Genomic DNA, 12,219 nt, shown 5'->3' with positions numbered 1-12,219 from the left:
CCATATTTCCAGCATTATATAAGCATTTAATTTAGGCATGCATTATGAAAAAGATTGAAAACAAAAGGCAGTCTGACCTTTACACTGTTGTCTTCTCCACCAGAAACTACCCAACGACCATCAGGTGTAAATCTTATTGCATTCACACCTCGTGTGTGACCTTCGTCTGTATGTATACACCCTTTCCGTCTTATATCCCGTATTTTTAAATTTGTATCTAAAGACCCCGAAGCAAAAAACTCCCCAAATGGATGGAATTCAAGTGATATACAATTCGACCGATGACCGGAAAGAGTACAAACAACTGCGAAAAAAAATGAATAAAGCAAATAACAGTCAATAAACTTACATATTACAATCATTATATAGCAAACATACTTTTTGCTTCTTATAAATCCCACAACTTAATTGTCCCATTTGCAGCTGCAGTTGCTACCAGTACTTCAGAAGAATTCAAGCTGACAGAATCAATTCCACTTGAATGGCCAAACAAACTCTGTAGCACCAAAGAATGAGTAGAGATCCAGATAAACACGTAAAACGCAGTATGATTATTATAACAAACAAGGAGAAATGTGTAATTTACCTGAATAGTCGCATAGATTGAAAAAAAAGAGCACATAAACGGTGACATGATCGATGGCTAATTGAGTTCACTACAAATAAATAGTAGAAACAAAATCGAACATAGATGATTCAAAAATAAAAACCCTAGATATGCAAATACATAATCAAACCGATATGAGGAATACATATGTGAATCGAATCAATTGATGAAGAATGGTAATCGGATGGATGAACTGAGATTCAATATCATTCGTCTCTGACGATAGGAAACATAATATACAGGCTGGATGAGTTGTTGAAACTGATAGCTTTGATTGCTCATTAAATGGAATCGGTGTTCGTGTACAAATTATAAAAATACAAAAACCAATTGTTCAATCAATTGCTTCCGTTAACACGTCTGCGGGAGCCGGAGAACATGACGCATGCAGTAGCAACAGAGAAACATATGAAAAGAAAAATATATATATCAGGAACACTTACCTCCATTGCAGGGACTGAGAGGCGAAGAGGAATTATGAGGGCAAACATCGGTCATACTTATACCATAGAAGAAAAACCGTCGACCATTTATTTCAACCTTTTGATTGCAAAATGATTAATGGGTTTTGATTTTGTATTGCAATTGAAGGGAATGAATAGGAACAGGAGAGACTGAATTGAAGGAATAATTAATTGAAACAGATGGATTGAAGATGAAATCAATATGGCATACAATAGAGCCCTAAACCTTCGTTTGTCTTTGAACGGTTGCAATGGATATGAATCATGGGCATTCAATAGAGCATTTGATCTTTTGAATAATAACAAAATCAACCCTAAACCTTCATTTTTCTATGAATTCAGTCTAGTATATTGATATTCCTATTTTGTCCTTAAAGTCTTGCATTAGAAACTTGCACCGAACGCTTAAAGAACGAATCGAGGGGTTGGCAAATTACTTTTTCTGCCCAATTATGAATTGTCTGCTTTGTCCCTGTCTGTCACACCCCGATTTAGGGCCTAGGCGCATGACTACCAGTTGGTACCTGTTTTGTAAATGTATCAGAGTTTATGGGTTAATTTTAGCGGAAGACTTAAAGTTTAATTTAATTTACATTGGAAAATTTACTTGGGAATTAAATACCCAAGTTTAGTGTTTACAAAATATTGTTTTCATAATACAAGGATTATTATATTAAAAAACTGAGTCCCTTGATCTGCGAGTTTCTATCTCCTTGACGACTCTAATCATTGCATACACTACCATACTTAGTTACCTGCATATTGGGAATAAAATACGTCAGCTATGTGCTGGTGAATAGTTATGACTCTAAAAACATTTAAATAACCATTGTAATACAAACATAGTTTTCTTGACAAGCTCAGTAGAAATATTTCTATTTCTGGTATATGTAACACTTCCCTACACACACACAATTTCTCCGAGCCACATAGCCCATAACAAAGAATTATATATGACTGTTAGCCCGCAGCCACGTAGCCTTTGACTGTACAGGCTGAACAGTTATGTTTGGATCCAGACACATGCGTATTCGGTCTGAGTTGTTTTATTCTCTAATTTTTATTACAAAGTTTTAGAGATCACGTATGTCACACCCCAACCTAAGGCGGAAATGCCGAGTGATCCGATTGCTCACAGCTCGAAGATACTATCATAAATATAAATGACAATATCTAATTAATTACTTTGTTCAAATAGTACACACAACAATCAAATACAACCAAACGATTCAAGTAAGTAAATACAACAAGTCTAATTCAATGTATGTTTTCATTATAATCCTAAGGTCTTTCTAAGTGTCCATCCTTCAACTTAGTCAACCTGCATATGCGTAGAAAATGGAGTTTTGTCAACAAACATGTTGAGTGAGTTTACCACCAACTTTTGACACCAAAATAATGTTAATATGATAAATAAGAAAAACGTAATAAATGCGGCAATGAAATCAAACCATAAGCATGTAAGTTGTCGATTAAACCATTGCTAAGCGAATCGGGCGCCGATAAATCAACCATAAGCATATAAGAATAAGACCGTTGCCAAGAGAATCGAGCGGTGGTCAATAGAATGAGAACCCTCTCCAAGGGGATATGTCAAGTGATTGCATACAAAGACAAATAAACACATGAGTAGATTTGATTAATCACACACAATTGTACGTTTGCTATTTTGATATATGTATATATAGATATGTATGTACAATATAATATATACGCATATGTCCCCAAAACGTTTGTGAAAATCGAGTAAAATAGGGGAATGATAAAACTCACCTGATCGATTAAGCCAAACGGGAATGAATTCGACAAGAACGATAATCACACTTCTCGAGAATTACCGACAAGAATCCTAATTAAATGAAATTATGAGTGAATTATAATACGTATAATGAATTTAGGATTTCGATATGATTTGAGTTATATTTATAATTGGGTACGTTATGGATTGAGCGATTGCTCTCTAAAGATTATTATTATTATTATTATTATTATTATTATTATTATTATTCAATTGTAAAAATCATTGTTTGTCATAGAATCGGTTCTACGAATAATTAATTTAAATAAATATGAGTTAAGATATGTCATAATAATAAACGTTTAAATATATAATTATAGTAAAATTTATATTTTGGAAATCTTAACAAATTTTGATGGAAAAAATATAATTAACTCTTTTAATACGTTTAATACATTTATTATAGTTTTGTTTTAAAAATAATACATATGTGTGTGTGTGTATATATATATATATTTATTTATTTACATACATATAATATATATCAAATAAATATGAGCAAATTCATAAAGACGTTTTACGACGAGAAACATTAATATTGGTGTTAAATTTTACTAAAATAATTATTGGCTTATTAACAGTAAGATATGTATATATACATACATATATATATATACACACACAAAAAAACTTGTAACGAAATTAATTAACAAGACACGACGACTCAAAGATGTCGGTTAAATAAAATATTGTTTATTTAATATTTGATATTAATTATAATATTTTATAACTCATATAAAAGAATTAAAACAAGGAAAATATGAAAATACCAAAAAAAGGCCATCTGGGACTCGAACTCGCGTCAGAGCCGGCTCCAAGATTTAACACACACACCCTAGCCAACTGTTTGTTAAAGTTTGTAAACGGGTGGGTATACTTATACAGAAACTAAACAAACCCAATTTCATCATAAACCCTAATTATCCAATTGATCAATCTGTGTAACGTTTGCTTAAATTGATTTAGGGTTTATGTTTCTCAATGATAGACGAGATTGCTGCATAACTTAATTTACCTGTAACGATGCTCAAACGCGGGTTTAATTGGTTCTACAGCACCGGCTACGGATGAACGACGAACAGGTACCCAGAGGCTTCGATAATCAAATTAATTATAGCAATCTTGTTGGCGCTGGTCCTAGCGGCGTGTAGACGAGAGTAATTGAATTTTAATTATCCCTAGGTTATATAATCGGTTTAGGGTATGACGGTTTGGTTAGATATAACAATACGGATCGTATAAGATCTTGATTCCTAATTAATGATGATGATTAGGCCATAAATAGTAATAGATATCTTAACCATGATTCAATTCCTAATTTACGACGAAAATTGTGGCTCAAGCAAGATAACCGGGTCAAGGATTCGAGTTGCGGATATGGGTATTCGGATCTAGTAAATGGGTTAGGAAAATAATAATTAAAACTTGCATTTTAATCCCTAGAGAATTTATTTGGATACAACAAGGGTTAAAGTTTTAGTTTCGGGTTAAAGACGCATATTTTTCAAAGTTTAATATATGTTAAATAAAGATAATAAATAAATATAAATTGTATAATAATTCCTCGATAGACGTGATATTTTTAAATGCTTAAAATTTCCCGAACCTCAAACGGGTCGGATAATAAGTATAAATTCGTTCGTTGGAAAACCCGATTTGTTACAACGTAATCTCATGTAAATGCTTGACTGACTCTATAAGACAAACAATCAGTCTATCTTACAGAGTATAAATGTGTTTGACTGTTTATAAAGGCTTAACGTATTCACTTGTACTGCCGGTGCGTTTGATTGATAAACCTTCTTTGAGTGTGAATGATTGTTAACCTATAAACAAATAGGTTTGAATGATCACCTTGATGGTGTTTTCTTGTTTAGACTGCAGACTTAAAGTCGGGGTTTAACCTTGATTAGGTTTGTGAATGTATTTTGAAATCATGATTGCATTTGTGTGACATTTGATATAACATGCTTTGGCTTAATATAGTCTATCACGTTGGCAAACTCCTCCAGGTAAGTAAACAGGTCCCGTGGTTGATTGGATTTGGCAAACTTCTTGCACGTTTCTCGAGAAAACCGGACCTCGGAACCTCACAGCGATTGGGCACGCTCTCCAATGTTAAGTGTGTGTTTGTGAGAGTGATTGTGAGATGAACGAGCTTCAAACCCGCAACTCCCTTTTATAGGCAAAATTCTGGTCACCATCGCGTAGCGCGATGGGCCTTCCCTTTGGCCATCGCGTAGCGCGACGTCGTAACTAATGAGATCTTGCCACGTGTTAACACGTGGTTGGACATGTGGATCCGGTTACTTAACCTGGTCATCGCGTAGCGCGATGCCCACTTACTCTTGGACCATCGCGTAGCACGGCGCCCCCTTTTTCTTGATTTCTGGGGAACTGCATCACGTAGCGCGATGAATTATACTGTCTACCCATCGCGTAGCGCGACGCGATGCCCACTTACTCTTGGACCATCGCGTAGCACGGCGCCCCCTTTTTCTTGATTTCTGGGGAACTGCATCACGTAGCGCGATGAATTATACTGTCAACCCATCGCGTAGCGCGATGGGTCTTGAAAAGGTCTTGAAAACCAAAAGTTTCATTTTATACCTCTAAGTTCCAGAATTATCATTTTTAGCCCAAACTTGAATAGGGTATTCCCGAGATGTTACACTGTCCTCTAATTGTGAAATTACATTCATGTCCATCACTCTTCCTTAATAATATAATAATATAGATATGAATAAAAATCTGAGACCTCTTTCTAGTTGTTTCGTGATCATCTTCTTTCTTACCTTTCTACCACTGTTACTAGTATTTGCAGATGTATTATTTACTTGTTGATATCAGTAGTTCATCACTATTATTATTGTTGTTATTATTATTATTATAATATTAATTTGTTATTAATTATAGAATGAAAAGGAGTGTATATAAACCTTTTGTCCTTTAAACATATGCGATTTATGGATCAGGTCCTTTAAAATGTTTTTTTGCAGGCGGTGTCCTTTACGTGGGATGTTTGTTTGATTTTTGTCCTTTTGGCTAACACCCATCCATTTTCGCCGTTAAGTGGTTGCACGTGAGAAACATGTGAGGGGTTCTTTTGTCTTTTCACCCATCCCTGCAACATGTCTTTAACACCCTCACTTCTGATTTTAAAACCCCTAAATAATCCCTTATAAAGCCCTAACACTCTTTCACCTTCTCACCTTCCGATCCTCGATCAAACCAAGCAAGCACCATCAGATGATATAATGGAGCCGCAATTCTACATTGGTGAAGCACACAATCAAGAAGATTATGCAAATTTCTACGGTAATTTGAACTTTCTAGGGCTTACTATGGTAATTTGTACTCGTTTTTAGTTTAATTTTGGTACTTACACAGTGATTACTGTTATTTTGTAGTTGGATTACCTCATATGTTTTCCATAATGTTGCACCATGGTGGTAAATTTACCAAATTCCTTGGACGAGTTTATAATAGAGGTGTGGTGCATCATATTCATGAACTCGATATTGACATGTTTTCTGTTCATAAGGTTGATCGAATCTTGGAGCAAATAGGTTACTCTAAAGAAGAAACTAGATACTACCATTATCTAGTTCCAAATGAAGATTTGGATTTTGGGCTTAGAGCTTTGGGAAGTGATGACGATATTAGGGGATTTGCTCAGTATGTTGGAGAGCATAAAGTAATGAGTGTGTATGTTGAGCATGAAACAACCACTCTCCACACATATTTTTGCTCACCATCAAAGGTTGCAATTAAAGAAATCACTGATGAAGAGCATATGGCAATGGAGATAGCAATTGATATGTCTAATTCAGCCAAGAGAAAAAGATTTTTGTTGGGTTGGCATGCTAGTACATATGAAGTTGGCCAAAGCAGTGGACAACAAGAGCAAATTGATCTTGTATTAGACGACCCTGAATTCGACCCTTCATTTGGAGACAATACCTTTGGTGATCATGAAGAAGGTGATAATCACCAACCTACAAATGAAGGTGAGACTCACCAAACTACAAATGAAGGTAATGTCATGGGAGTTGAAGGTAATGTCATGGGAAATGAAGATAATTTCATGGGAGATGAAGGTAATGTCATGGGAGGTGAAGGTAATTTCATAGGAGATGGTGGCAGTGGAGATGATAGCAGTGGAGATGATGACAGTAGAGATGATAGTAGTGGAGATGATGACAGTAGAGATGAAAACTATGATGGGAGAGATGAGACAGGGGATGGTATTAACGAGGAAGATAGTGATTACATGTTAGAAGATGGTGACACAACAAATGATGTCGATGTAGATATAAAGGATTTTAGATTGCATACTGATATTGATGTTGATCACCAGGCTGCCATTGATAGTTTAGATGGTTTAGAAATGGAAATGGAAGATGTAATGTTGGATAATGATAAAATTTATAAAGAAGAAATGGATGACAAAGACATAGATTCCCTTTTTTATAAGGGTCAAGTGTTTGGTACAAAGGAAGCGGTGAAGAAATTGATTAGATCACATGCTGTTGAAACAAGAAGACAAATTAGGATTCGAAAAGATGATCGTATAAGGGTAAGGGCAGTGTGTGAAGGTGAATTGGAAGATGGGTCCCATAAGGAAAAAAGTTTGGGGGTTGGATCTAGCAGTTGTGGTAAAGACAAAGGGTCAAAAGATAAACATGTTGGGGGTAGAGGAAAAAGGAAAGACCCACATATCAATAAATGCCCTTGGGTTCTGTTACTTTCTAACCAGAAAAGAACAAGATCTTGGATAATAACCAAGTTGGTGACTAACCATAAATGCCTTCAAACAAGGAAAATTTATGCCTGCACAGCAACCTTCCTATCTCATCACTTAATTGAGGAACTCCAAGATAACCCCAAGATTTCAATTAAATGTATCAAAGATAAGTTCCAGAGGAAGTTTGAGGTTGGTGTTTCTGACATGAAAGCATATAGGGCAAAGAATTTGGCCAAGGAACAAATTAATGGAAATTTCATATCTCAATATGGGTTGCTGAGGGATTACATTGAAGAGTTGAAAAATGCTAATCCAGGTACAACTGTTCACCTTGAAGTAGAAAATTGCACCGACCCCACATCTGAGACAATAACTTTTAAGAGAATCTATGTATGCTTGGGGCCTTTGAAACAAGGTTTCAAAGCTATTGAGAGAGATCTTCTGGGACTGGATGGGGCTTTCCTCAAAAGTGCATGGGCTGGTCAATTGCTCACAGCAATTGGTCTAGATCCAAACAATGGATATTACCCTTTAGCATATGCAGTTGTAGAAGCTGAAACAATGCTCTCTTGGCAATGGTTTTTGCAATGCCTTAGTGATGATTTGGGCCTGGACAGTAGATCTAAGTTTACCTTCATGAGTGACAGACAAAAGGTTTATATACACTCATTTTCATTCCATAATTTTTTATTTCTATCTAAGATCATGTCACTAACAGATCTTCCTTATATGTACAGGGCCTTATCCAACCAGTGGAAAAGGGTGTTTCATAGTGCAGAGCATAGATTTTGTGTTAGACACATTACTGAAAATATTAAGCACATATTTAAAGGCAAGATTTACACAGATGCTATCTGGAAACTGGCCGCATGTACAAAAAATGCTCATTATGAGAGGGAAATGGATAATTTAAAAAGGTTGAACAAAAAGGCACATCTTTGGGTGTCTAAAATCCCACCAGAGCATTGATCAAGATCACACTTTACTGGTAACAATTTCTTTTGCCTCTCTGAATTGTTAGCTTGAGTGTTGATATGTTTATGAAAGGAAGATGTCTTGATCATAATATAGATTATTTTGTTACAATAGGAAGAGCACTATCAGATGTGTTCACCAATAACATGTGTGAAGTCTTCAATTCTAAGTTGGTAGATGGACGGGACAAACCAATAATCACATTATTGGAATACATAAGGGAGTACCTTATAAGGAAGATTGTGAATGTTCTAAAAGTAATTGATAAGTCATCAGGCTTGCTAACACCATATGCTACTAAGGTTATGGAGTCAATGATAAAGGAAGCTAACAGGTCAGTTCTAATCATTTCATGTGTCTTTGAACATAAATTGAATATGCATTATTCAGATACATTCAAATAATAGGTACAATGTGCAATGGAATGGTGAGGAACGTTATCAAGTCACTGGACCAAATGGTGATCAGTGTGTGGTGAACTTGAGAACAAACACTTGTGCGTGTAGGAGGTGGGAAGTCACTGGGATACCATGCAGACATGTTGTGGCAAGTGTTTGGGTGAAGGCTACTCATGACCCAAATGTTGGTAGACCAGAAACATATGTCAATCCAGTATACACAATGGAGAGGTGGAGGGCTGTATACAATTACAAAGTCTACCCTATTAATGATATGACTATGTGGCCCAAGTCAAAGGTGCCAACACAAATCACATCACCTAAGTATCATAAGCCTATTGGAAGGCCAAAGAAATACAGGAAAAAGTCAGTTGTGGAAGTTGAAGAAGGTAAGAATGGTAAGAAGGGTAAGAAGGCAAATGGCAAAACTTTGGAAGTTGAAGAACAAGGCCCATCCAAGAAAGCGAAAACAGTTAAGAAGTCAAGGCCACCAGGTAGCAACGCTTGCGGGGGATGTCATCAAAAAGGGCACAACATAAGATCATGCACTACTGCATTGGAAAAATAATATTTTGGGTTGTATGCTTGTTGGGTTTTAATTGTGTATTCCATGGAACGATATTTTGGGTTCTCTTAGGGTTGTCTTTTGGGATGTAATATGTGTTGACTGCTATTAGGGATGTAGTGTGGATTGTCCATGGAATAATTATGGTGTATGAAATTGTTATGGTGTATGAAATTGTTGGTTGTTGAGTGCATATGGTAATTGATGTTATTGTTCGCATGCTGATGTTGATGTCTATATGTTGTTGTTATGTTATATGAAATTGTTGGTTGTTGAATACAATGGAACCAAAGTCACCTGTTGTTTGACCATTTACATGTCAAACCATATTGGGATACTTTTTCTTATTGATAATTGATGTATGAAACTATCAGTAGTCACCATTGCAAATTACATTCATTCTCACCATTCAAATTACATTCAAAAGACATCATATTCTTACCTTCTAAATTACATTCAAAAGACATCATTGCCAACCTAAGAAGATCCAAACTATATTAACCCAAACTACATTCGGAACATAAGAACAACCTAAGAAGATCAAAGACATTCGGAACATAAGAACAACCTAAGAAGATCAAAGACATCATATCATTTTCATTGCAAATACAATTGCACTAAAAAAGATCCAGCTCATTATCAGCTTCTTCTTCATTTTCCTTACGTCTTCTTTACTTTTCTCCAGATTTTCTTCAGCTTTGTTCTTAGATCTCAACAAACCAGGGATTATCTCCATTGCCCTTTCACACATTGGAGGGTCACGCCATCCAAGAAATGGACAATCTGATGTCTGGATAAAAGGAGGAAGATGAAGATTATACGATTCAAAGAAAACTGAAAACAATTTAAGGGCTTACCATGTCGGGACAAGAAAAGAATCGTCGACCAGGATTTCTGTCAGTCCATGATGTTCGAACAACAGCTTGCTTGCCACAAACACAATACATCATCCTCGATTGAGCCCTAATATTTGATCTTGGCATCGAACCCTAATTTTAGATCTATGAATTGAGCCCTAATTTGAGAGATGGAGAGATGAGGGAGATGAGTCTGACATGTTGCAGGGATGGGTGAAAAGACAAAAGAACCCCTCACATGTTTCTCACGTGCAACCACTTAACTGCGAAAAAATGGATGGGTGTTAGCTAAAAGGACAAAAATCAAATAAACATCCCACGTAAAGGACACCGCCTGCAAAAAAACATTTTAAAGAACCTGATCCATAAATCGCATATGTTTAAAGGACAAAATTTGTAATTTTGTCTATTACATATTCTTTTAAACTTTACAATATATGTGATATTATATTATGCCTCAAAATAGTTATCCTTGGATCATATTCGAGGCTTACAAACTAATGAACCTTTATAATAAGTAATTAATTTGATATGAAATGGGTATTTTAGCATGTTGTGAACACAAGTTGACACCTTGCATTAGTTGTCATCAAAGATTTATGGCTTATGAGCTCCAGTTAGGATAGAGAGAAGCAACGAAGCCTGCTTGCTTGTTCACTCGTACATTTTAGAGATGGGAAAGGGTAAACGTTGAGATTAGGAAGTCGGTCCAAATCCCACTTGGACCATGCTGTCGTTGAAGGGCAAGCAATTTGTGACAACTATGTTAAACTAAATATAAAACTACGCCTATTCATACATAATCACAAATCATATAATCAAACAACCTTAGATAAGACACAAAGTAACGTATTGATTGTTAAAAAATCACGTATATTACTAAAAAAATCATGCAAACTTATACAAAATATAGCTCATTCAAGTAAAGAAATATAATACATAAACACAATTTTTTTTTCAAAATTAATCACTAGCTGCAATAAACGTGCACCAACAAGTTGATCATAATATCTTTTCGTGCCATTAAAAATACAATAAATGTCTTCCTTCACTACTCCATAACACTTTGTACACTTCGTATCGATTTTTCACTTCTTATTTGATCTAGTGTGTATACTTATGTGTGTGTGTGTTGAAAAGGACATTTCAGCTAGTAATGGGAAGTTCATAGATGACAAATCTCCATCTTTGTGATCCTTTAACCCTCTATATATCCATATATGTTATTCATCATCCGATTCATCCAAATCTACAAATGACGGATCACATCAGGTGACTATTCACTAAGTCACATGATCATATCCTTCACGAAATTATTCTTAGGCTCTCATCAGTATAACGTGCAGCACACATTATTAAGACAGACTATATGTCTAACAAATGAAGGTCTAAACATACTTTTATCAAAGATTGTCTATGCAAAATTAGTGTCCATGCCATGCTTAACATGTTCTTTTTTGCTAAACGGGTTGTGCCGAATATCGAACCCGAACACGACACATCTAACTAAATATGCTATCTCCTTAAAATTAACACATACATATTTAATAAGCAGGTTACACGATATCATACTTGATTTGTTTCCTATCGTGTCACTATTTTTCGGTTCTCTGGTATCTTACAATCTAATGTCAAAATTTTCTGGCTAGTTTGTCATTTTCCAAAGCCATAGTTTACAACCCATAATTTTCCTTGGTTTTTTTTAACTCAAACAAACTAATAAGTTCCTAATTTTCTAAAAAAAAAACAAATTCTAAATTCAAACGAGTCTCTAATCAAACTCTAAAAATTCAAAAACTAAAAAGATT

This window comes from Bidens hawaiensis, unplaced genomic scaffold (genome assembly GCF_021521415.1).
Source record: "Bidens hawaiensis isolate Kalapana, Puna unplaced genomic scaffold, B.hawaiensis_p1.1 tig00032903_1, whole genome shotgun sequence".
Taxonomy (NCBI): domain Eukaryota; kingdom Viridiplantae; phylum Streptophyta; class Magnoliopsida; order Asterales; family Asteraceae; genus Bidens; species Bidens hawaiensis.
Note: the sequence above shows the minus strand (reverse complement) of the source record.